This window comes from Macrobrachium rosenbergii, chromosome 37 (assembly GCF_040412425.1).
Source record: "Macrobrachium rosenbergii isolate ZJJX-2024 chromosome 37, ASM4041242v1, whole genome shotgun sequence".
Lineage (NCBI taxonomy): Eukaryota > Metazoa > Arthropoda > Malacostraca > Decapoda > Palaemonidae > Macrobrachium > Macrobrachium rosenbergii.
Genome location: NC_089777.1, coordinates 9,676,198 through 9,701,197, shown reverse-complemented (window position 1 = coordinate 9,701,197; position 25,000 = coordinate 9,676,198). Strand labels below are relative to the sequence as shown.

The 25,000-nt window shown below is 36.1% G+C and overlaps 1 protein-coding gene across 1 annotated transcript in view; it reads left to right on the top strand.

The window, feature by feature from the left end:
* The window catches only part of LOC136825112 (peripheral plasma membrane protein CASK-like), an 833,202-nt gene that overhangs the window by 768,238 nt on the left and 39,964 nt on the right, over nucleotides 1–25,000 (top strand). The gene's annotated exons all lie outside the window — the stretch shown is intronic.

Genomic DNA, 25,000 nt, shown 5'->3' with positions numbered 1-25,000 from the left:
TTACACTGGCAAATGTCGATATTAGTAGTATTAGTAGATGCAAGGGCGAATAACTATAACAGCTGTATCTGTTTGACAGGAATAAAAATGTACATACATTCAAACAAAGTAGAATTTGCGTCAATTAGACAAATATTAGTAACGTATACGGGCAATATGGAAACAGGTAAGGTAGTTTCGAATCCAAAGTCCTACAAAGTGTTTTTATTCATCAGTGATTTCCCTTTTATTGTCAAAAGTTGTTCACGCAGAAGATATTGTGGCGGGGGAGAGGATACACGTTTCCGCGCAACTCCTGTTCAGAAAAAGGGGAAATGTTGAGGAAACATTTCTGTCAGGCCTGACAACTCTTTCAAAGGAAGCTTGAATAAATCGATTAGAATTTCATGGAAGAATATTCTCCTTTTTTTTTCTTCTTTTTTTTATGGGGGGCGAGGGGGGTGTCTTACCAAAAATATTTTTCTTAAGTTATATAAACTGACCGTGATTCTCAGGGGTTCTGGTCAAAGCGCGAGCGACGGTTTGGGAAAGCGTTCGTTTTCGCTTTACTATCGTATGTTTTTTCCTTTTTGATTTTTGAGAATTGCAAACCAATTTTTTTTTTTTTCTAAATTTCTGTTTTTCTATTTTCAGAATGAAAATTTTTATTCGCTTTATTTCGTAAGCTTTTTCCTTTTTGATTTTTGAGAATTCAAAACCAATTTTTTTTTTTTGTACATTTCTGTTTTTCTATTTTCTATTGTTTATAGATTGAGATCCTGTTAATTGGTTAGCATAGATTGTTAACTATAAATGGCACATAAATATTCATGCCATATGCTGCTGTTTTGTGATGTAAAATTTTGATTAATTAGTAACTGATTTTTATTATAAGGTTCTGATATGTATGTGTATATGTATATGTATATGTATATGTATATGTATATGTAGATGTATATGTATGTACTACACAGATGAGCGCATTTTTAGTTTTCTGCAAAAGAAAACTATTGTGCCGGCTTTGTCTGTCCGTCCGCACGTTTTTCTATCCGCACTTTTACTATCCGCCCTCAGATCTTAAAAACTACTGAGACTAGAGGGTTGCAAACTGGTATGTTGATCATCCGCCCTCCAATCATCAAACATACAAAATTACAGCCCTTTAGCCTCAGTGGTTTTTATTTTATTTAAGGTTAAAGTTAGCCATAATCGTGCTTCTGGCAACGATATAGGATAGGCCACACCAAGCCGTGATTAACGTTTCGTGAGCCGCGGCTCATACTCCATTATACCGAGACCACCGAAAGATAGATCTATTTTCGGTGGCTTTGATTATACGATGTACAGAAAACTCGATTGCGCCGAAGAAACTTCGGCGCATTTTTTACTTGCATGTGTTCCTAGAACTGATGACCTGAGAATTGAGGTTATTGCTAATGATAGGTCTTATTTTAATCATTGTTTTTATTATAAAGTTAAGAATTTTCCGCCTTTTGTGTGTCTGATTTTGATTTTTTGTTATAAAATCAGCTGGATAAAAATCCACACTTGTTGACATTTACAGCGATACAAAGAAAAAAAATAACTGTTGCAAAACTACCCTTAGATCAAGTATTCATGAAAGTGATTGAAGTTTACATTTTAAATAACAAAAAAAATAAAAAAATTTTCTAAAATAACTTGATCTGGCAGTTTGTGCGTAAATCCGGGAGAAGTTCATCAGTGTTATAATTATCTATCAAAACAGTACTTCATCACGCAAAATCCATTACCATCATTTAGTTCCAAATGGCGCCAGTCGGCTTTGATTTTGTGATTTTCCTTCTGCAAAGCATTCAGTTCCGCATTTTTAGTTTTCTGTAAAAGAAAACTATTGTGACGGCTTTGTCCGTCCGCACTTTTTCTGTCCGCCCTCAGCTCTTAAAAACTACTGAGGCTAGAGGGCTGCAAATTGGGATGTTGATCATCCACCCTCCAGTCATCAAACATACCAAATTGCAGCCCTCTAGCCCCAGTAGTTTTTATTTTATTTAAGGTTAAGGTTAGCCATAATCATACTTCTGGCACCGCTATAAGTACCAAGAACGCAGGCCACAACCGGACCGTGGCTGAGTTTCATGGGCCGCGGCTAAGTGTTTCATGGGCCGAGGCTAAGATTTTCTTGGGCCGTGGCTAAAAGTTCCATACAGCATTATACGCTGCACAGAAAACTCGATTGCGCCGAAGAAACTTTGGTACATTTTTTACTTGTTTTATATATATATATATATATATATATATATATATATATATATATATATATATATATATATATATATATATATATATAAATATATAGATATATATATATATATATATTCAATTTTCATTCCACAATTCTTACCTAGAAAACTAAGCTGCATTTTATTTTTATTGGACACAGCGTACAAAGGCCGCGACTTGACTTCTCATAGTTTGTTTCGATATATTTCCAAAAAATGATTGACATAAACGACTTTCATTCTCGTCTCTGAATTTTAAAACTTTGTTTGTTATCGACTGATTCATGATTTTTATCTCGTGAATCTCGTCTGCGAATTTCACGAGTTTCGCCTTCACCAGTGATTCTCAGACGTTTTTTCGCCGAATCCTGTCTGTGAATTTTAATTTCTCGTTTATTAACAGGATATTCATGCTTATTTCATCTGTGAAAAGCTCACCTACGAATTTATCAAGATTTTATTAACAGCCCAAAAAAAGTCTGTTCACGAATTTTAATTTCTTGTTTATTAACAGGGTATTCTTGGTCATTTTATTTGTGATAAAATCATCTACGAATTTATCAAGGTTTATTTTGTGAACAGCCAAAAAAAAGTCGTTGGGCTTCGTAGTCCTTCTAAATCTTTTAGAATTTTTTTTTTATTGACAAAATGTTCACGAATTTGTATTTCTTGTTTATTAACAGGGTATTCTTGATCATTTTATCCGTGAAAAACTCATCTACAAATTAATCAAGATGTATTTTGTAAATAGCCAAAAGAAAAAGTCCTTGTGATTCTTAGACCTTCTAAATCATTTGTTAGACTTTTTCACTTTTTTTTACGAAATGTTCACGAATTTTGATTTCTTGTTTATTAACAGGGTATTCTTGATAATTTTATCTGTGAAAAGCTCATCTGCGAATTTATCGGATGCATTTTGTAAACAGCCAAAAAAAAGTCCTTGTGCTTCTTAGACCTTCTAAATCTTGTTAGAATTTTTTTTTTATATACAAAACGTTCACGAATTTGACATAAGTCTGAATAAAACCACGCGGTCCTTGTCAAAGTCTAGCCACATTTCCATCCTGCCGTCATACTCATGGAAGTTTGGTGGAAAACCTTCTTCTAAATTTTTGGTGACAGCTTTTGTTTTTGAAAGGTAGGTGCGAAGAGAATTAAGTAATGAGCGTAAAGATGAAAGCGAGAAGACCTTGATGAAGAGGGTTTGTGGGAAAGTCAGAAAAACTCGTTCTATAACAATATTATTTTTTCCATATTAAAAAGCAAGTCATTGCTAAGAAATTCACAATCTCGTGAAAAAATGTGTAATAAAAATCCACAATTATTTTTTTTATATTATAAAGCAAATCATTGCTAAGAAATTCACAATCTCGTGAAAAATCTGTGTAATAAAAATCCACAATTACGTAGTACAATAACAATTATTTTTTTATATTCAAAAGCAAGTCATTTGTAAGAAATTCACATTCTCGTAAAGAACAATGTGTGTAATAAAAATCCACAATTTCATAGTACATTAAAAATATTTTTTTATATCAAAAAGCAGGTCATTGCTAAGAAATTAACAATCTCGTGAAAACCAATGTGTAATAAAAATCCACAATTACATAGTACATTAACAATTATTTTTCTATATTGAAAAGCAAATCATTGCTAAAATTCGCAATCTCGTGAAAAAAATCTGTGTAATAAAAAAATCCACTGATATATATATATATATATATATATATATATATATATATATATATATATATATATATATATATATATATATATATTAAACTGTATTACTAAACTGTATAAAAAAGACAAAAGCAAAACTTTCGAACACTTGAACGGTGTTCCTCAACAGTGTTTATGTTAAAATACAAAGAGAGAGAGAGAGAGAGGGGGGGGGGCCAGTTTTCCCGTGAAGATTTTAGAAAGTGGGGGCGGGGGGGGGAGAAGGTAACAGCCACTGGTTCGGGTGTTGTATACAACTGTTGATGTTCTATATCACATCTTCAGTAAACACCGATGAGGACCAAAGTCTTTGCTTTTTGTCTTTTACATAGTAATACAGTTTACTATATAATTATGGATTTTCATTACGCAAAGCAAGTCATTGTTCTGCGCGATTCAATTGGCGCTTTTCAATGTCATGATAGATTGAAGTACAACCGTGTTTCTATTGATTTTTTTTTTTTTTTTTTTTTTTGAGAGCAGTGGTAGTCTCTATTGTAATTTCGACATAGAAAATGTTCATCAGAGTTTCCAAAGCATTCAGAGCAACTGTGCTGACGTCATATTCCACTTGCTTTTTATGCATTGAAAGAGGCGCTGATTAAAAAAAAAAAAATTAACTAATACCCCAAACGTTTAGCATTATTGTGGAGGATAACTTGATATTTTGAAACGTGGTCATAATCAAGCCTCGCTAGATTGGCTGATTTAGGAATTACTGTGATTCAGTCGAATTTCAATGGTGTCTCTTTTTACCGAGAGTGGGACTCTTCTTTTAAAGTTGGCTGTAATTTATTCATTTTTTAAATGTAACTACTTATGATTTATATTTTTATTTATTTATTACTGTGTTTTAAATGCGATATCACACGGGCTCGCTTCCTTGTGTCTCTAGCATCTTGCCTAAACACAAGTAAAAAATGCGCCGGAGTTTCTTCGGCGCAGTCGAGTTTTCTGTACAGCATATAATGCCGTATGAAACTTTCAGCCACGCCCCATGAGACTCTCAGCCGCGACCCATGAAACTTTCAGCCACGGTCCATGAAACTTTCAGCCACGGCCCGTGAAACTTTCAGCCACGGCCCGTGAAACACTCAGCCGCGGCCTAGAAAACTTTAAGCCACGGCCCGGTGATGGCCTGTGTTCATGGCACCTACTGCGGTGCCAGACGCACGATCATGGCTAACTTTAACCTTAAATAAAATCAAAACTACTGAGGCTAGAGGGCTGCAATTTGGTATGTTTGATGACTGAAGGGTGGGTGATCAACATACCAATTTGCAGCCCTATAGCCTGAGTAGTTTGTTAGATCTGAGGGCGGACAGACAGATAGCCATCTCAATAATTTTTACTTTTACAGAAAACTAAAAACTGAATTAGCCAATAGTGGGAGAATCACGCAACGACTTCATTTGTTCCACGATGTTCAGCCACTGCAGTTTTGGGCCGAGATACCGAAACACGCGTTTGAGTGTCACGCCGCCTCAGTTTTAGACGGGTTCCATTTTCGCGCACGTCTCATATTTCGCGGAATAAAACGGCGCGCGAATCATCCGCTGATCGCGGGGGCCGCATTCAATGGCTCAGATGTGGTGATTGTGTCGCCCTCATTTGCAGCTGTTCCCGGATCCTTTTGCCAATACGGATTATTATTCCGTTTGAAATCCATTTTTTTTTTTCGTAGCATACTGATGGCTAATTCATCAGGTAGGAATTGTTCATTTAATTCAATATTACGTCCGATATTTTTTAGTGAGATGCGATTATCGTGACATGGCTTTGATTGCTGTTGTATTTTCCGTGTGAATTTCCCATCTTTTGACGGGGCTATAAACAAACAGTCGTCTATTTGTGCGTCCCCCAAGAAGCTTTTAAATCCATTTGTGTTTGTATTTTTCATTGAGACCATCATAGTTTTAAATTTATTTATACGTCCTTTAATTAATCTTTTATTGGTATATAGATTTTTATACATCGTGTAATATTTTTTAATAAATCAATGGAATAAAAAATATGTTTAGGATAATGTGCTTTCTGTTTTATATTTTTGAGCCATAAATTTCACATACATTTGCCCCTCATTACATGCGTATTTTGAATTGTAAATTGAAACCCCTTTTTCCAAATACGGTAGACGGTGATTGAAAATTATGGAAATTTTGAGTGTGCCATGAACGGTTACTTCAGTTTCATTATCTGATCAATTATTTCAGTTTGATTCCCTCGTGTTTATTTTTGGATTTTTTTTTTTGCAGGTTTTTAGATATGATCTAAATGTTTCCTCTAAGTATACCGTTATATGGTAATACTGTTGGAAAAAGTTCGACAGCTTCATGTTATCTTAAGTCGATTTTTTTTTCTCTCTCTCTCTAATCATACAGGTCAACTACTTTTATTGCGTATTACTTGCTTCAAAATCAAGACTGTTTACAGATACGGATGTGAATTTCTGATGAGGTTATGAGTGTGTATCTCACGGGAATATTGACTTTTTAGTTTTCTGCAAAAGAAAACTATTGTGCCGGCTTTGTCTGCCCGTCCGCACTTTTTTTCTCTCCGCACTTTTCTGTCGGCCCTCATATCTTAAAAACTACTGAGGTTAGAGGGCTGTAAATTAGTATGTTGATCATCCACCCTCCAATCATCAAACATACCAAATTGCAGCCCTCTAACCTCAGTAGTTTCTATTTTCTTTAAAGTTAAGGTTAGCCATAATCGTACGTCTGATAACGATGTAGGACATGCCACCACCGGGCCGTGGTTAAAGTTTCATGGGCCGCGGCTCATACAGCATTATACCGAGACCACCGAATGATAGATCTATTTTCGTTGGCCTTGATTATACGCCGCACAGAAAACTCGATTCTTCGACGCATCTTTTACTTGTTTTCCTGTGGCGATACTTAATGTGATGTAAATTACGTATACCTTTAATTTCCACACGATCGAAATAGACAAAGAGAAGGTTGGGGGGAATGGGGGGGGGGCGGTTGGATCCTGGGACGGGCACCGGGGCCCAGGGGATTAGGAGCTACCGCCTCTAAGGAGGAAGGAGCCACTACAAAGGACTCATCATGTGGAACATGATGATGGCAGGTGGCAGAGTTCAAAAGGGATCAAGTATAGTGAACGCTTTTGGAGGTTCGGCCCGTTTTGTAAAAAAAAAAAAATAATAATAATAATAATAATAATAATAATAATAAATAATAGATTTAGTATTTTAAAGATTTCATAGTTTTAAGAGAGGGAGAGGAATTTAGCATAAAGCTTTTTGAAGTAAATATTCCTTTACATTCTTGCGTCAAATTTGAATTTCAGTATTTCGTAATTCTTCATAGCTTTTGAGGAATATGATGAAATTTGATAAACAGGAAGGGCTTTGACAATCTGTTGAATTATGTGTGATATACTTGTATAATCTTCGTCAGTGTGTGTGTGTGTGCGTGTGTTTGTGTGTGTTTGTGTATGGGCCCAAAAGGGCTTTAGCAATTTTAAAACTAAGGTATACATATATGTATATGTATACTTATATACATATATGTACACATGTATGCATGACGTATGCACACATATGTGTGCATGTGTGTATCCAGATATATATATATATATATATATATATATATATATATATATATATATATATATATATATATATATATATATATGTATATATATATGTGTCTCTTATTTTTTCAAAATTGCTCAAGTCCTTTTGGGCCAATACACACACAACACTGACGAAAGATGATGCATATATATATATAAAATATATACCCCACTATATTCTCACATATATTCTCTTGACTGGCCGAGTGGTCAAACATGACCCAGGTCGGGGCAGAAGCACTCTATCAATTATAACTCCCTCCGAGGGAAAGCCATTCCCGAGTTACTCTGAATTCGATACTAAACGATATTTGAGTCTTAATATTTGTGAAAATAAAAAAGTCACTTGTTTTAAGTAACAAAATTTGTCTGTACGTATGTATATATATATATATATATATATATATATATATATATATATATAAATATATATATATATATATATATATATATATATATATATAAATATATATATATATATATATATATATATAGATAGATAGATATGTCTATATATACCATTTTATATAAAAATGATCGTGGTTATGGCGTGCTTGGAGTCAGTGAGAAAATGTTTATTCTCTTGGAAATGCAATTTGAAAGTCGTGTGATTGTTGTGCATACGTGGTTTCTAAAGAAAAACGTCCATAAGTATATTGAGGAAGGAAAAATAAAATAGTGACGAAGATTTTTGTGTGTGTAGATACAATAGTAAATTGGTGGGTATAAAGATATATATAATAATTCTTGGCAAGGGCAAAATCTAAAGTAGAAAGCTTGAAACTGTCTTAAGGTTGTTAATGAGCAAATTGCGAGTAATGAAGAAATGTCACCAAACTATAGTAAAGGTGAAAATGTTGACGTGGACAGAAAAAAAAAACAAGTCAGAGTTATGTTGTGATTTGATCATGTGAAGAAAATTGATTACAGTAGTATGACTAAAAATTCATATAATTTGAGTGTCATAAAAAACAAGTAAAAAATGCTGCAATCGAGTTTTCTGTACAGCCGCTACAGCATATAATCAAGGCCACTGAAAAAGATCTGTCTTTCGGTGGTCTCCCTGTCCCCCCCATGAAACTAACCAAGGGCCGGTGGTGGCTTCCTATATCTTGCCAGAAGCACGATTATGGCTACACAACCTTGAATAAAATAAAAACTACTGAGGCTACAGGGCTGCAATTTGGAATGTTTAAATTGGTGGGTGGATGATCAACTTTGAAATTGCACCTCTTATTAGTTTTTAAGATCTGAGGGCGGACAGAAAAAAGTGCTGACGGGCAGATAAAGCCGGCACAATAGTTTTCTTTTACAGAAAACTAAAAAGAGAGAGAGGTGATGGTTAGATATTGCGATTATTCCGTTTTGACACGAAAAGCTTGAGAGTACAAGAAGAGTGGGGAGTGTGCATGATAAAGAGATGCTTGTCCAGTTTAGGTAGAGAGAGAGGAGGGGGGGGCGATGTCCAGATTAATTAAGAAGACTGAAGTCGGATTTATCTATTTCGGTCTCCACTTCTAACCACTCGTTCCTGTTCAGGAGAGATATGCATGCACTGTAGGGTTAAAGCATCTTGTTTATATTAGTAAAATATTGTGCTAAATACGCCAGTGAGAATGGCCATCGTGAATACTTTGCGCAGTAGGAAATTTGCCTCATTTCAGTTCTGTCAATAATAAGATGATTCAAATGAAGACAATTTGGTTTGGTGGATTAGCGTGAGACATAACGAAGGTTATTAATATTCATAAGCTAGAAATTAAACTTTCATTGGAACGTACAGGTAAATCCATTCAAAAAATAGTTAGGGGTACCGGAAGAGGCAGTTGTACGATGATTTTTAAGCTGTATGTGACAAATATATAGGGGCTGGTGGATGTGTCAAACTATATTTGATAACCAAGTGTCTCAGATTCTGCTATGGCTTACAGAACAAAACGTCTCATTAAATCATTTCCAAAGTTACTATATATATAATATATATTTATATAATATATTTTTATATATATATATATATATATATATATATATATATATTTGTTTTGTGTGTGTGTGTCGTGTGTGTTTGTATATTGTGAGTTTGTGTTTTATATTCACAAAGTATACATTTACCTAAAGAAACTGGTGGCTTACGTAAATACCAAAGAATTTAGGGGCTAAAAATCCTTCATGTCTTAATAATGGACCTAATACGTTTGGTCAAAGACCAAGTACTCAGGTTGGCTCAAAATCTATTTTTAAAGAGTCTCCACAAAGTAATATTCGAGGGAACCCTTCCTCCCAGGTAAAAAGATCTTCCTCTTGAGGAGATGGACACACATTATGCAAAATAGCGGAGGGGGTTACGAAAAAAAAACTTTGATGTTTTATAAGTGATTTGGGGTGTCCACATCTGCGGACAACTTTCCCTATTTCCGTCATTCTGCCTTCGTTCCTTTTATCCCGTTTTTAGCTTTCTGGAAAGGAAACTATTGTGCCGGCTTGTCCGTCATTCCGCACTTTTTCTGTCCGCACTTTATCCTGTCTGCATTTTTTTTCTGTCCCCACTTTTTCTGTTCGCCCTCAGATCTTACAAACTACTGAGGCTAGAGGGCTGCAAATTGGTATGTTGATCATCCACCCTCCAGTCATCAAACATACCAAATTGCAGCCCTCTAGCCTCAGAGGTTTTGATTTTTATTCAAAGCCATAATCTGAGGACTGGCAACTATATAGGATAGGCCACCACCGGGCCGTAGTTAGAGACAAGGTCGCGGCTCATACAGCATTATACTGAGACCACCGAAAGACAGATCCATTTTCGGTGGCCATGATTATATGCTGTGGCGGCTGTACAGAAAACTCGATTGCGCCGAAGTTTTTTTACTTGATTAGATTTTGAACTGAGATTTCCCATCGTGAAAAAATGTTTAACGTTTTATTTAATGTCTTTTTGTCTAGTAACACCTGCCGATGGCAATTTGTTTTTTCTTCCTCATGGGAATTGAAATCAAGAAGGCATTTCACTAACTACTTCTCTTAAAATCAGGGTCTAAATTGTGGCGTCTTTAATTAGGATATTGTCTGAACACAAAGTTATTTTTCGCCGCGAAAATCTCATTATTAAAGACGCAAGTAAAAATTGCGCCGAAGTGTCTTCGGCGCAGTCGAGTTTTCTGTACAGCGTATAGTCAAGATCACCGAAAATAGATCTATCTTTCGGTGGTCACGGTATAATGTTCTATGAGCCGCAGCCCATGAAACTTTAACCACGGCCCGTGGTGGCGTGTCCTATATCGTTCCCAGACGCACGGTTAGGGCTAACTTTAACCTTAAATAAAATAAAAACTACTGAGACTAGAGGGCTGTAATTTGGTATGTTTCATGACTGGAGGGTGGATGATCAACATACCAATTTGCAGCCCTCTAGCCTCAGTAGTTTTGAAGATCTGAGGACGGGCAGAAAATATGCGGTCGGAGAGACAAGTCCGGCACAATAGTTTTCTTTTACAGAAAACTAACTATGGGAGCTTTCATTACCTTGGCGGTCCTTTGTTCTCATCGTCCTGAATCCAAATGTTCAATTGCATAACTTCGGTGTTTATTGATGAATTCGCTCATAATTAATTTTTTTTTTTATTCGTGGTGATGGCGTTTTCTGAGCCGATTTAAAATTAATCTTATAAAAGACTTTAAGGCTTCATATAATTTATCAAACTGTGGTGTTATATTTACCTGAGATCGGGTTTGAATCATTTTATGATAACATGAAAGTTATCGGGAAGTGACATTACTTGGTATAGAAAAACAGTTCATTACTTGATAGAGGGAAAAATTTCGTTACTTGGCAGAGGGAAAAAATTTTCATTACTTGGTAGAGGGGGAAAAATAATTATTTGGTAGAGAAAAAGAAATTCATTACTTGGTAGAGGAAAATAAATTCATTGCTTGGTAGAGAAAAAGAACTCATTACTTGGTAGAGAGAAAAAATTCATTACTTGATATTACTTGGTAGAGAAAAAAACTCATTATTTGGTAGAGAAAAAAATTCATTACTCGGTAGAGAAAAAATATTCATTATTTGGTAGAGAAAAATCGTTACTTGGTAGAGAAAAAAATACATTATTTGGTTGAGAAAAAAAATTCATTACTTGGTAGAGAGAAAAAATGCATTACTTGGTAGAGAAAAAAAATTCATTATTTGGTAGAGAAAAAAAAATTAATTACTTGGTAGAGGAAAAAAATTCATTGCTTGGTAGAGAAAAAAATTAATTATTTAGTAGAGAAAAAAATTCATTATTTGGTAGAGAAAAAAAATTCATTACTTGGTAGAGAAAAAAATTCATTACTTGGTAGAGAAAAAATTCATTACTTGGTAGAGGAAAAAAAAATCATTGCTTTGTAGAGGAAAAAAATTCATTACTTGGTAGAGGAAAAAAAATCATTACTTGGTAGAGAAAAAATTCATTACTTGGTAGAGGAAAAAAATTCATTACTTGGTAGAGAAAAAAATTCATTACTTGGTAGAGGAAAAAAATCATTACTTGGTAGAGAAAAAAAATTCATTACTTGGTAGAGGGAAAAAATTAATTACTGGGTAGATGGAAAAAAAAATTCATTACATAGTAGAGAAAAAAAAAATTTATATCCACTGACCAAAATCAGTTTTCATTCATTATCGCCTACAAAATATTCTTCTTTTACATGCCCATTAAAATTCTGCATGGCATGTGCTTTCAGGCAAATGCAGGAAGAACAAACTGTTCGCGCGTAAATAAAAAAAAGAAAAAACAGTTGAATGTTACGCGAGTACGCGCGAACGGCTTGGGTAGCAGGTGCAACGTTGATTTGTACATATTGGCTTTGAATACGCAGGGATTTTTTGTTTGTATCTGCATTTATTTCGTGTATGACTGCGCTTCAATGGAGGGAGGACCTTTTGGACAGCGGCCAGCGCTTTGGACCCCGCGCTCTCTTAAAATAATTGGCCCGTGTTCTTTCTCCCCGCCGGTTTGGTTATTCTTTTGGGCTTTTGATTCTGCTTTCAACTCCGAAGGTACAATTAATATTTCCTCCCAAAAAACGTAGTACTTTCAGTTTCTTCGTAGTTATTTTCTTCTGGTTCCATTTAAGACAATTTATTTTTTCCCCAAAGTATTTTCCCCTTTTTAGTTTTCTGTCAAAGAAAACTGTTGTGCCGACTTTGTCTGTCCGTCCGAAGTTTTTTCTGTCCGCCCTCAGGTCTTAAAAGCTACTGAGGCTAGAGGGAGGAAAGAGAGTATGAAAGGAGGTATAGTAAAAGGAATTAAAGCGGTTGCAGCTAGGTGCCGAAGGCACGCTGCAAAGAACCTTAAGTAATGCCTACAGTGCAAGGCATGAGGTGCACTGACGGCACTACCCCCCCCCCCCACCTTCCCCCACGGAGACAAACTGGATGTTAAAATTAGTTTAACGTACGAATCAAGACCCAATCGAAGGGACTGCGTACAAGGAAATGATACTATTCTTAGGCAGTTACTTTCAGTTCCTCAGACATTTTTAATAATGGATATAGCATTTATTTGTTGAATTATTAATCTAAGAATTTAAACGAGAGAACTGAAGTGGGCGTCACCCTCTCGCGATGAATACCGTTTAGCATTTTAAACAAGTGAAAAATGCGCCGAAGTTTCTTCGGCGCAGTCGAGTTTTCTGCACAGCCGCTACAGCGTATAATCAAGGCCACCGAAAATAGATCTATCATTCGGTGGTCTCGGTATAATGCTTTATGAGCCGCGGCCCATGAAACTTTAACCACGGCCCGGTAGTGGCCTATGCTATATCGTTGCCAGAAGCACGATTATAGGTAACTTTAACCTTAAATAAAATAAAAACTGTTGAGCCTAGAGGGCTGTATTTTGGTATGTTTGATGACTGGACGGTGGATGATCAACATACCAATTTGCAGCCCTCTAGCCTCAGTAGTTTTTTAAGATCTGAGAGTGGATGATCAACATACCAATTTGCAGCCCTCTAGCCTCAGTAGTTTTTAAGATCTGAGGGCGGCCAGTAAAAGTGCGGACGGACAGACAAACTAAATTGTAACTATTTTTCCTCACGCAACAATCATTTTATCCATTTACACAAAACATGTGAAAGCACTGATTTATATTTTGTATCATTCTAAAAAGTAGGACCATTTGTCTTGTAAGTATTTTTTATTTCATTTGAATTTTTATGTTTTTAAAAGGCAAAGTTAGTTTGGTCTTCATTGAAGAAGGGAAATCACTCAACACATTGTACTGTATAGTGATTGAGAGTGCTCTGAACGCTCATTTTGGGCTCGTTCTCTTCGTTTTGTAGAATATATAAAAAAAAAACACTATAAAAACCACATCCATTGTTTTCTGTCCCTTTTCATCAGAGCATTGCATTTCAAGTTTATTGATACTACAGAGTGCCCCACAAAAAAACCAGAGAATTTGGTGCACTTTATTTAATTGTTGGAAACAGACAACAGCTTCTCCTGAAAAATAGCAGTTTTTGAGTTAATGTCACTCTTCTGTCAAATGAGCAATATATTTGTTGTATTCTACTGTTAAGGCTCCCGACTTTGAAATCATATGTAGATGTAAATTTGGTGAAAGTGAAAGATGACCCGGAATTCAAATGAATGAATAAAATCTGGCTTTTTCATCTTCTCTGGCCCTGTTCGATTGGTAATATTTTTTTAATAATGAAATAATTTGCCGTAAATATTTATCCTGTAGATTATTTTTGCATTCGGTGCTTTTCCAGTAATGCATGTTTTTATTTCATGCATTTGCTAATTTGTTTATCGTTTTACGTTCAGATATTTTTATATAATAAAATGAGAGGATTCATGACCATATTTGTTCAATTAATCGTGGTATTTGCTTAGGTTCCGTGACAGCATAACGATGGGCTTCATAAATCTCTCTCTCTCTCTCTCTCTCTCTCTCTCTCTCTCTCTCTCTCTCTCTCTCTCTCTCTCTCTCTCTCTCTCTCTCTCTGTCGTTCACATGTGACACTGGAGGAGGCGTTGAGAGAATAAATGTCCATTTGGCAAAAAGGATTTTCCAGGATCCAGGAAAGCGCTGGAGGGATGAACCTTTCTCTCTTCCCTCATCTGGCTTCCAGAGAGGCTCATAAATATAGCGGAATGAACTTGATAGTTGTCTGGGAGAGTCGATTAAAGCTGAGGACGGCTGGCGGGGCCATTGTCAACCAGATATCTAATGTGGTGGAGGTCCACGGTCCGTGCCGAAATTTTCTGGGAAGCGCCGGATTGGTGGTCTCTGGCGTTTTCTGTAAAACGTTATGTTTTCGGTTCTGAGATCTTATGGTAAACTTGATGTTCGTGGCCCTCATTCAATAAAACGATGTATTCTCGATTCTGGCATATTTCATTGTAGAATTGTATTCGTGGCCCTGACATTTTCAGCCAAACGATGTATTCTCTGTTGTGAAGTTCCTTGTTGTAGAATTGTATTCGTGGCCCTGTCATTTTCATGAAGATGTATTCTCTGTTCTGAAGTTCTTTATTGTAGAATTGAATTCATGGCCCTGTCAGTGTCAGGAAGATGTATTCTCTGTTCAGAAGTTCTTTATTGTAGAATTGTACTCGTGGCCTTGTCATTTTCAGGAAGATGTATTCTCTGTTCTGAAGTTCTTTATTGTAAAATTCTATTCTTGGCTCCGTCATTTTCTGGAAGACATATTCCCGCTTCTGAAAAGTTCTGGTAAACCTGGTATTCATAGCCGTAAAACCCTCAGTAAGCTGTCGCATTCTGGGTTCTGAAAGTTTCAGAACCTGTAGTTATCCAAGGGTTAGATTGGCCTGAATTGGATGAGCACTTATTCCTGCACTTTTCTGGAAAACCCTGCTATTCATGGCAGTGACTTTTTTTTTTAATAACACAGCATATTCTAGGTCCTTAAATTCTGAATAAAAATGTCCTTAATTTTCTGAATAAATTATTTATCATGCTCCTGACATTTTCCATTAAACGTATGTTCGGGTCTGAAATCCCTAAAATATGTGGCTTTTGCGGGTTTTAAGCGAATATTTACTTAATCCAAGATTTTTTTCTTGTAAATATTTAATTACGAGAGCTTGTTGGCACGCTCTGTGCGCGCTGGAACCCGGCAGTGCTATCTCCCCTACCTTCCCGATCCCATACCTACCCCGCCCCAACCTTGGGCGGACAAACAGATTTTCAGGAGGAGGGTGGATGTCTCCCCTACCCTCTTGTTCTGCCTACCCCCCTCCCCAACCCTGGGCGGAAAAACCAGTTTGCAGGAGGTGGGTGGCTGTGTCATGTATCCCCTACTGTCACCCGGGGGAGGAGAAACAAGGTCAGATCCAGTCGGATTATATTATTAGAGATTAATCATGAAGTTGTATCGAAAGTTGGTATTAATTATTAGATTTCAAGAAAACTTGTTCTTAGTGGTGACATTTTAAGAGAACATGTTCTCATTAGCGATGAAATTTGAAGTCGTGGTAATCTTAGTTTCCAAAATTACATGAAAACTTAGGTTTTTTTTTACAGTCCCTGTGATGTTAATATCTGTGATCTATAATTGAGTTGTCTAAGATATCTTTTTTCATGCATTTAAAAAATTATGTTATCTTTCGTTATCTGTGGTTTTCAATTTACTGAAATGAGTTGTTCATATTCTAAAATTTTTCGTCCTAGAACTGTCTCGAAACGCTGTATATTCACGTTAGCAGTTTTAGCTTTCCGTAAAAGAAAACCATTGAGATGGCTGTTTTCCTGTCCGTCCGCGCTTTTTCTGTCCGCCCTCGGATCTTAAAAACTACTGAGGCTAGAGGGCTGTAAATTGGTATGTTGATCATCCACCCTCCAATCATCAAACATACCAAATTGCAGCCCTCTAGCCTCAGTAGTTTTGATTTCATTTAAGGTTAAAGTTAGTCATGATCGTGCGTCTGGCGCACTATAGGTTTCAACAACACAGGCCAGCACCGGGTCGTTGCTGAAAGTTTCATGGGCCGCGGCTAAGAGTTTCATGGGCCGTGAGCTTCAGAGTATCATACAGCCTTAGCCTAGACCACTGAGCTGATTAACAGCTCTCCTAGGGCTTGTACTTATTTTACGAAGAACCATTTGGTTACTTAGCATTGCGCCGAAGAAACTTAACTCTTCATCAGCCGGCCGCGTGGGTGAACTCGCATTTTGTACTTGTTTTATTTGTACTTTAAAATTCAGTGTATTGTAAAGAACAGCTGATTATATGAATTGGAATAATGATGAGAAATAAGATTTATGTATTCTACGGTTAAAGAAAATTATGCTCTCGGGCTGTTTATAAATACAAATGTCATTATTCAAAAGTACGTCAATTATTTGCTAATTATATTTCCGGGGTTTGTTATCTCCGATTACCAATTTTTCTTTTATATGTTATTTTTCACTATATTAGGAAAGCATTTTGAAAACTTTGATACCTACCTCTCTAGTATTTTGAAAATTTTCATACCTACCTCTCTCGAGTGTTACTAAAATAGTTAACTTTTTCGTTCTTATTACCAAGTAATTAGGCAGATAACTCTTTTAACCCAAGCTGAATAAAACGTTCTTTTAGGATTTCGTCTCCAGATTGCTGTTTGAACCTCGTACCGACGATCTTGCATTAGAGCCAAATCGTAAAGTAAAGACGCCTTAAATCCTGAATAACGCGAGGGTAAATGGTTTATAACCTTTTTAAGAAAGAATTACTGTTCTTTGATTGCTTCCTCCATTTGCGGAAACCTCCCAACGCATCTGTTTGGTGGCCTTGATTATGACAGATGACCTCGTCGTTTCCCTCGTCCTTTGGGGCATGTGAAAGGTTTATACCCTTTTTTTTTTTTACTCTCTCTTTGACTATCAAATACCCACCTTCAGAAACATACGAGACGCTGTTTAAATAATGCATTATTTGTCGTTTCCCCAAGCAAGGTCTCTTTGCGAGATAGTTTATGGGGGGGTTGTGTCGTCAATGTACCCTACTCGGTGCACTGTAGGCATTACTTAGAGTTCTTCTCAGCGTCCTTTCCATGGCTCCTAGCTGCAACCCCTTTCATTCCTTTTACTGTACCTCCGTTCATATTCTCTTTCTTCCATCTTACTTTCCACCCTCTCCGCCCTTTTTCTGTCCGCCCTCAGATCTTAAAAACTACTGAGGCTAGATGGCTGCAAATTGGTATGTTGATCATCCGCCCTCCAGTCATCAAGCATACCATATTGCAGCCCTCTAGCCTCAGTAGTTTTTATTTTATTTAAGGTTAAAGTTAGCCATGGTCGTGCGTCTGGCACCGCGACAGGTTCCAACAACACAAGCCACCACTGGGCCGTGGCTGAAAGTTTGATGGATCGCGTCTGAGAGTTTCATGGCCCGTGACTGAGAGTTTCATACAGTATTATAAGCAGTATAGAAAACTCGATTGCGCCGAAGAAACTCCGGCGCATTGTTTACTTGTTTAATCATCATGATTCCTGACAGGCGCGCTACGATGCAGATGTTACCAAGATGCTAAAGAGTTTGTTGCATGTTGTTCCCAAAACATATCTCTGTTATAAGTACATTCAGAGTCGGACATAAATGTCATTTGATTTTATTTCACATTCTATTGGATTTCTACTGTAGATTAAAACAGAAATATTGCCCCCAGGTTTCCAGTTGTCCAACAGGTTTATGGAGAATGCTCACTAGTAATGAGTTTCATGGTCCCATCAATTAGTTAAGGCTATTATCGATGGTTTCTTCCAAACTTGTTTTTTTTAGATTACTACACGTTTCATACTTAGCTAAGTTACCTAAACTAAAAATGTATGCTTCGTTTAAATACCAGAAATAATTTCTCAAGAACGCATAAAAGTCCTGGAAAATGCTAGAGCCAACACTATTATGTCAGTGCTGGAAATGACTTTTCCAGTAGGTTCCAGCTAGTCGAGTTAAAATTGGGTGAACAAAGCCCGTAGACTTTATGCAAATGCACGTCGGTAACTTTTTGTGTAATGTAAAGTGAAATTTGCATTAATGCTAGGAAGGCGTCTTGATTGGGCGGGTTCCGGAAAATCCTAAACTGGGCTTAATAGATAGTTGTAATTTTACATCATTTACGTTTTACACGGTTCCACCGTAACGGAATTTGTAACAAAAAGTTCCTCTTCAGAATCATGTCATTTTCATAAATGAATTCATTATCAAATTGATGGCAAAATGGCTCGCACTTTTTTGAGTAATTTTTATGTGCATGGCGTAAAAGGCAAGGCAAGTCATTTCAGAGATTTGCGCATTCCTCCTAGTCCCCATAAGGTGTTAGCGCCGTCAGTGCACCTCACGCGGTGCACTGTAGGCATTACTGAAGGTTCTTTGCAGCGTCCCTTCCATGGCGGGCCCCTAGCTGCAGCCTCTTTCATTCCTTTTACTGTACCTCCTTTCTTATTCTCTCTCTTCCATCTTGCTATCCACCCTCTCTTAATACTTGTTTCATAGTGCAGCTGCGAGGCTTTCCTCCTGTTACCCTTTCAGACCTACCAACTCTCAATTTCCCTTTCGGCGCTGCATGACCTCATAGGTCCCAGTGCTTGGCCTTTGGTTTAAATTCTATATTCCATTCCACTCTTTTGTGTCCAGGTAGGAAGAACTACATTCCACGTCTCTCTCTCTCTCTTTCTGTGGTCAGTATTTTCCGGCATATATTCTGCTCAAGCTTATTTTGCATATTTGTATATTTTTATTTAAGGTGCTATTCATTTATTTTCATTTTACGTTTTTTTTTATATATTTTCTGACATCACTTAATCCACAAAACACTACTGAGGCTAGAGGACTGCAAATTGGTATGTTGGTCATCCTCCCTTCAATCATCAGACATACCAAGTTGCAGCCCTCTAGCCTCAGTAGTTTTTATTTTATTTACGGTTAAAGTTAGTCATGATCGTGCATCTGGCATCGCTGTAGGTGCCAGCAACACAGGCAACCACCGGGCCGTGGGTGAAAGTTTCATGGGCCGTGGCTGAGAGTTTCATAGCATTATACACTACAGAAAACTCGACTGCGCCGAAGAAACGTCGGCGCATTTTTTACTTATTTGTGATTGTTTGAATTTTCATCAGTATTCGTATTGGTTGATATTTGACCTTAGATGGGGTTTCAAAATGGGCAAAACAACAGGACCATTGTGGAGAAACAACATTTCCAAAGCGCAACCTGTGTCACTGAAGTCGTGTCCTTCCAACCCTGAAACGCATCCCCTTACCACCCCCTACCCCCACCCCATTTTCCACCAGTAAAAAAAAACACACACACACACTCTCTGTCTGATAAAAACCAATTAATGAATTGTTTGAAACTTTTTTTTTCCAATATGCCTCGACTTTAACTGGGTCAGGATATTTCCATCAGCCCGATAGTTTAATTACCGAGAATATTTTAACGATAAGAATATCTATTCTGCAGGCGCCTCGGCCGCTTTTTCTCTAGAGTTGATGTTAATAGAATATAAATATTAAGCACCCAGATTTCTTAAGTGCTGTTATTATTATTATTATTATTATTATTATTATTATTATTATTATCATTATTATTATTATTATTATTATTATTAAATAAGTACCCAAATTTCTTAGGTGCTATTATTATTATTATTATTATTATTATTATTATTATTATTATTATTATTAAAATAAGCACCCAGATTTCTTAGGTGCTATTATTATTATTATTATTATTATTATTATTATTATTATTATTATTATTATTATTAAATAAGTACCCTGATTTCAGAAGTGCTATTATTATTATTATTATTATTATTATTATTATTATTATTATTATTATTATTATTATTATTAAGTACCTAAATTTCAGAAGTGCTATTATTATTATTGTTATTATTATTATTATTATTATTATTATTATTATTATTATTATTATTATTATTATTATTATTATTATTATTAAATAAGTACCCAGCTTTCAGGATTGCTATTATTATTATTATTATTATTATTATTATTATTATTATTATTATTATTATTATTATTATTAAGCACCCAGATTTCAGAAGTGTTATTATTATTATATTTATTACTATTATTATTATTATTATTATTATTATTATTATTATTATTATCATTATTATTATTATTATTATTAGTGAATAAATATATATTGAAATATATACAAAACGAGAACTTTCGCAACCTATATGAAAATATCGAGGTTTCCCAACTTATCCTCACTGAGATATAATGGAAATGGAAATATTTGTTAGCTTAAATTTAGCTGCTCCTCTGGTATACTGGTTAGCGTCGTGGCATGCCACTCAGATGTCACGGGTTCGCGTCTCCCCCAGGGCGATGAAAAATCACTAGCTCTGTATCGTGATCAGTTACTGCTGCAGTGTTGGGGGGTCTGCTGCGGTGGGAGGTTGAAACCAACATTCTTTGGAAGCTTAAAGAATTTCAAGTCAATGGCCCTTTTGGGGTACTTGTTCCATGTGAATAGGTTTCATTTTCTGAATAATAATAATAATAATAATAATAATAATAATAATAATAATAATAATAATAATAATAATAATAATAATAAGGTACACCTTCATTTGTACCAATTTACAGAACTGCTGCTCATTTTTTCCTGCCTCCGTCTCTTTGAAGTTTTCAGTATCTTCTGTGGCCCACGAAGTCTCACCATTGGACGTTCATAATCGCTGAAATTGTTAATCCTCGCGCTTTGTAAATTTATATTTAGAAGAATTTCGTGAGTAGGAGCCCCCGGTATTTTTTTTTTTTTTTTTTTTAGAACGGGTTATATTTAGAAAATATTTCCTTCAGAATAGGATATACAGATATTTAAGCATTTCGTGAGTAGGAGTCTCCGTTTTTTTTTTTTAGAACGGGTTATATTTAGAAAATATTTCCTTCAGAATAGGATATACAGATATTTAAGCATTTCAAGCATTTCGTGAGTAGGAGCCGCCCCCTTTTTTTTTTTTAGAACGGGTTATATTTAGAAAATATTTCCTTCAGAATAGGATATACAGATATTTAAGCATTTTGTGAGTAGGAGCCCCCCGTTTTTTTTTTTTAGAAGGGGTTATATTTAGAAAATATTTCCTTCAGAATAGGATATACAGATATTTAAGCATTTCGTGAGTAGGAGCCCCCGGTTTTTTTTTTAGAAGGGGTTATATTTAGAAAATATTTCCTTCAGAATAGGATATACAGATATGTAAGAATTTCGTGAGTAGGAGTCCCCGTGGTTTTTTTTTTTTTTTTTTAGAACGGGTTATATTTAGAAAATATTTCCTTCAGAATAGGATATACAGATATTTAAGCATTTCGTGAGTAGGAACCCCATTTTTTTTTTCAGAACGGGATACATTGATTTTTCATCTCACAATTTCGATATCTCTGTACTTCAGGGATACAGGGATACAAAATCGACCCTATTCTTCCAGCAGATTATCCCATTTAGAGAGTTGGTGTGAAATGCAAAGATCTAATTGATACCCATGGTCATAGATGCTCTCTCTCCTCTCTCTCTCTCTCTCTCTCTCTCTCTCTCTCTCTCTCTCTCTCTCTCTCTCTCTCTGTATAAACGGATCAAGAGTTTATTTAGATAGCTGAAATACAATGTCCCTTCATCACGTTTATTGCCAACTTCGTAGACAAATGGATTACGGTTTTAGGTGATTATAATTCAGCGTTTGGAATTTAGAAGCTTATTAATTTTACTAATCGCATCACGAAAAACGGAAAATATCTTCGAAACAAATAGAAATTAAAACACTCGTCAATTTACACAATACGATCAAACCCGTCGATAATTCAGGGACTTATCTCGAAATTCCGAATTCAGCAAAAATTCATATTGTTTGTAAGGTGCGGAATACTATCAGCCTCCACGATTGCGTCGTCCCCCCCCTCCCCCGCCCTCTACCCCCACCCCCGACCAATTCGAAGTATCGTTTTAATCGCCGAGAAATATCGCTTTAATTCCGAAATGAAATCATTTGTAAATAAGCTTATATTTCGCTTGAGTTGCCGGCGTAATTTGCCGGGGGGTGATATATCTCGCCGGCGATATTTTGCAATTTTCCGAATGCCTTATGTGAGCTGAGTATCTCTCTCTCTCTCTCTCTCTCTCTCTCTCTCTCTCTCTCTCTCTCTCTCTCTCTCTCTCTCTCTCTTTTCCAGATTTGTATATATATATATATATATATATATATATATATATATATATATATATATATATATATATATATATATATATATATATTCTTCTTCTTCTTCTTTAACGTGCTTTTTCCCATTTTTTTGTATATATATATATATATATATATATATATATATATATATATATATATATATATATATATATATATATATATATATATATATATATATATAAATATATATATATTATATATATATACAGTATATGTATAATATATACATGCATATGCAAATATATAAAATATATATACATATGTATGTATTATATATATATATATATACAAGTATTTGTAAATAAAGACAAAATCCACGGAGGAAAGAGAAACACGTGGATTTTGTCTTTATTTATATATTCATCACGTTCCATATTTTCGTGATTCAGTTATACATACAAGTATATGTATATAGTGTAATGTTTGTATACATATCCTTTTTTTCGACATACACAAGAATCCCGGTTGACAGCAAATCGCGTGTAGTGAGGCTGCTAGCCCCTAGCCCCTTTTTAAGTTTGTTTACGGCCACCACAGTCGTAGAAGTACCCGGTAATTAATTTTTGGCATGAAGGAGTAATGGGTTTATGACGAATCATGCCCATCCTCTCCTTGGGTAGCCGATCCTGGGTCCTCTAGGTTGTTGGCGCGCGCTACACACTCTGGAACCCGGCACTGCTGTCTCCCCTATCCTCCCGATCCCCTACCTACCTCGCCCCCACCCGGGCGGACAAACAGGTTTGTAGGAAGAGGGTGGATGTCTCCCCTACCTTCCCGTTCTCCTACCTACCCCGTCCCCACCCAGGGCGGACAAACAGGCTTGCTGGAAGTGGGTGGATGTCTCCCCTACCCTCCCATTCCCCTACCTACGCTTCCCCCACTGGGGCGGACAAACTGGTATGCAGGGGTTGGGTTGCTGTGTCATGTCTTCCCTACTAGGATATTATTATTATAGATAGATAAATAATTCATTAACACCTCTCCAGTGTTCTGTGAGTGTATTTATAAAACATGCATGGATTAAGTGACTGTACATTAAAATGAGCCTTCAAGATTTAATGCCATTTTTTTATCTAAATTACGAATATTTGACAGAATTATTTCCGGCGGCGATAACCCTAGCTGTTCCTACGTCAGAATGAACTTAATCAGTCAGCTACTTGACACCACGAATTAATGTGGTAATGGCATCCCGAACTGATGTTTCCGATATTTCACGAAAATAGGTAAATGGAGGTGTTTCCACTTTTGGTTTCTCTTTGGATTCATGATATAAAATCTATTTGGTAGTTTAGTCTTTGTACGGGTACAGTGACTGTATTGTATTGGTTCCCAGTCATAATCTGCTTTATTTGGTTAAACATAATATTTGCTATTTTATTAAGTCGCTTAAAATCAATGAATAATGGTAATATTTTTCACTAATGTCGTCGTTTTCATTTTGCGCTTCAAAAATGTTCCGTAAAACCTGAATATTAAATTGTCTTGTTGACTTGTTCCTTAATGAGTTCTGTGCCTAAAAATAATAATATAATAGTAATAGTGCAGAAATGCTATATAAAAATGTGAATACTCTCGACTGTTCAGATGCAGTGTAAAACAAAGGTCAGGAATATTAATCAAACAGTGAAGACCTTTCGAGGATCTTGCTCTGCTCGTATCTTCAGTCGGAATTACTCTCACTAGAAAGGAGTAGTTTTAGTGTTAATTCATTACATTGGAGACTTGGAGGAAAAACCTGCGGGTAGTACATTACACTTTTCACTTGTAGTCACTGCCAACAACCTGAGTAATTAACGGTAATAAGAAAAAAAAATTTTTATAGGTGGGCAATCCGCACTCATTTATTCCTGAAAGTTAACTTTCTTAACCCTGAACGCTTCTCTCTCTCTCTCTCTCTCTCTCTCTCTCTCTCTCTCTCTCTCTCTCTCTCTCTCTCTCTCTCCCCACGAGGGTATTTAACGAAGCAAGTGGCACCTGTCACGTAATCAAGGCAAAACGGCGGGGTGTGGGAGGGGGGAGGGTGGCGAAAATAAACATTCATCTCGGCAGTATTCTATTCCTGCCGTCGCCGCCTCCGCTCCAGAAGTTTGCCGCCTCTCGCCGCTCAGTTCTAATAAGGAAAAGTTAGACGAAGCCTTCAGATGCACCAGTCAATTTCGAAAACAGATAGCGGGGGGAAGAAGATAAAAAAAATATATGA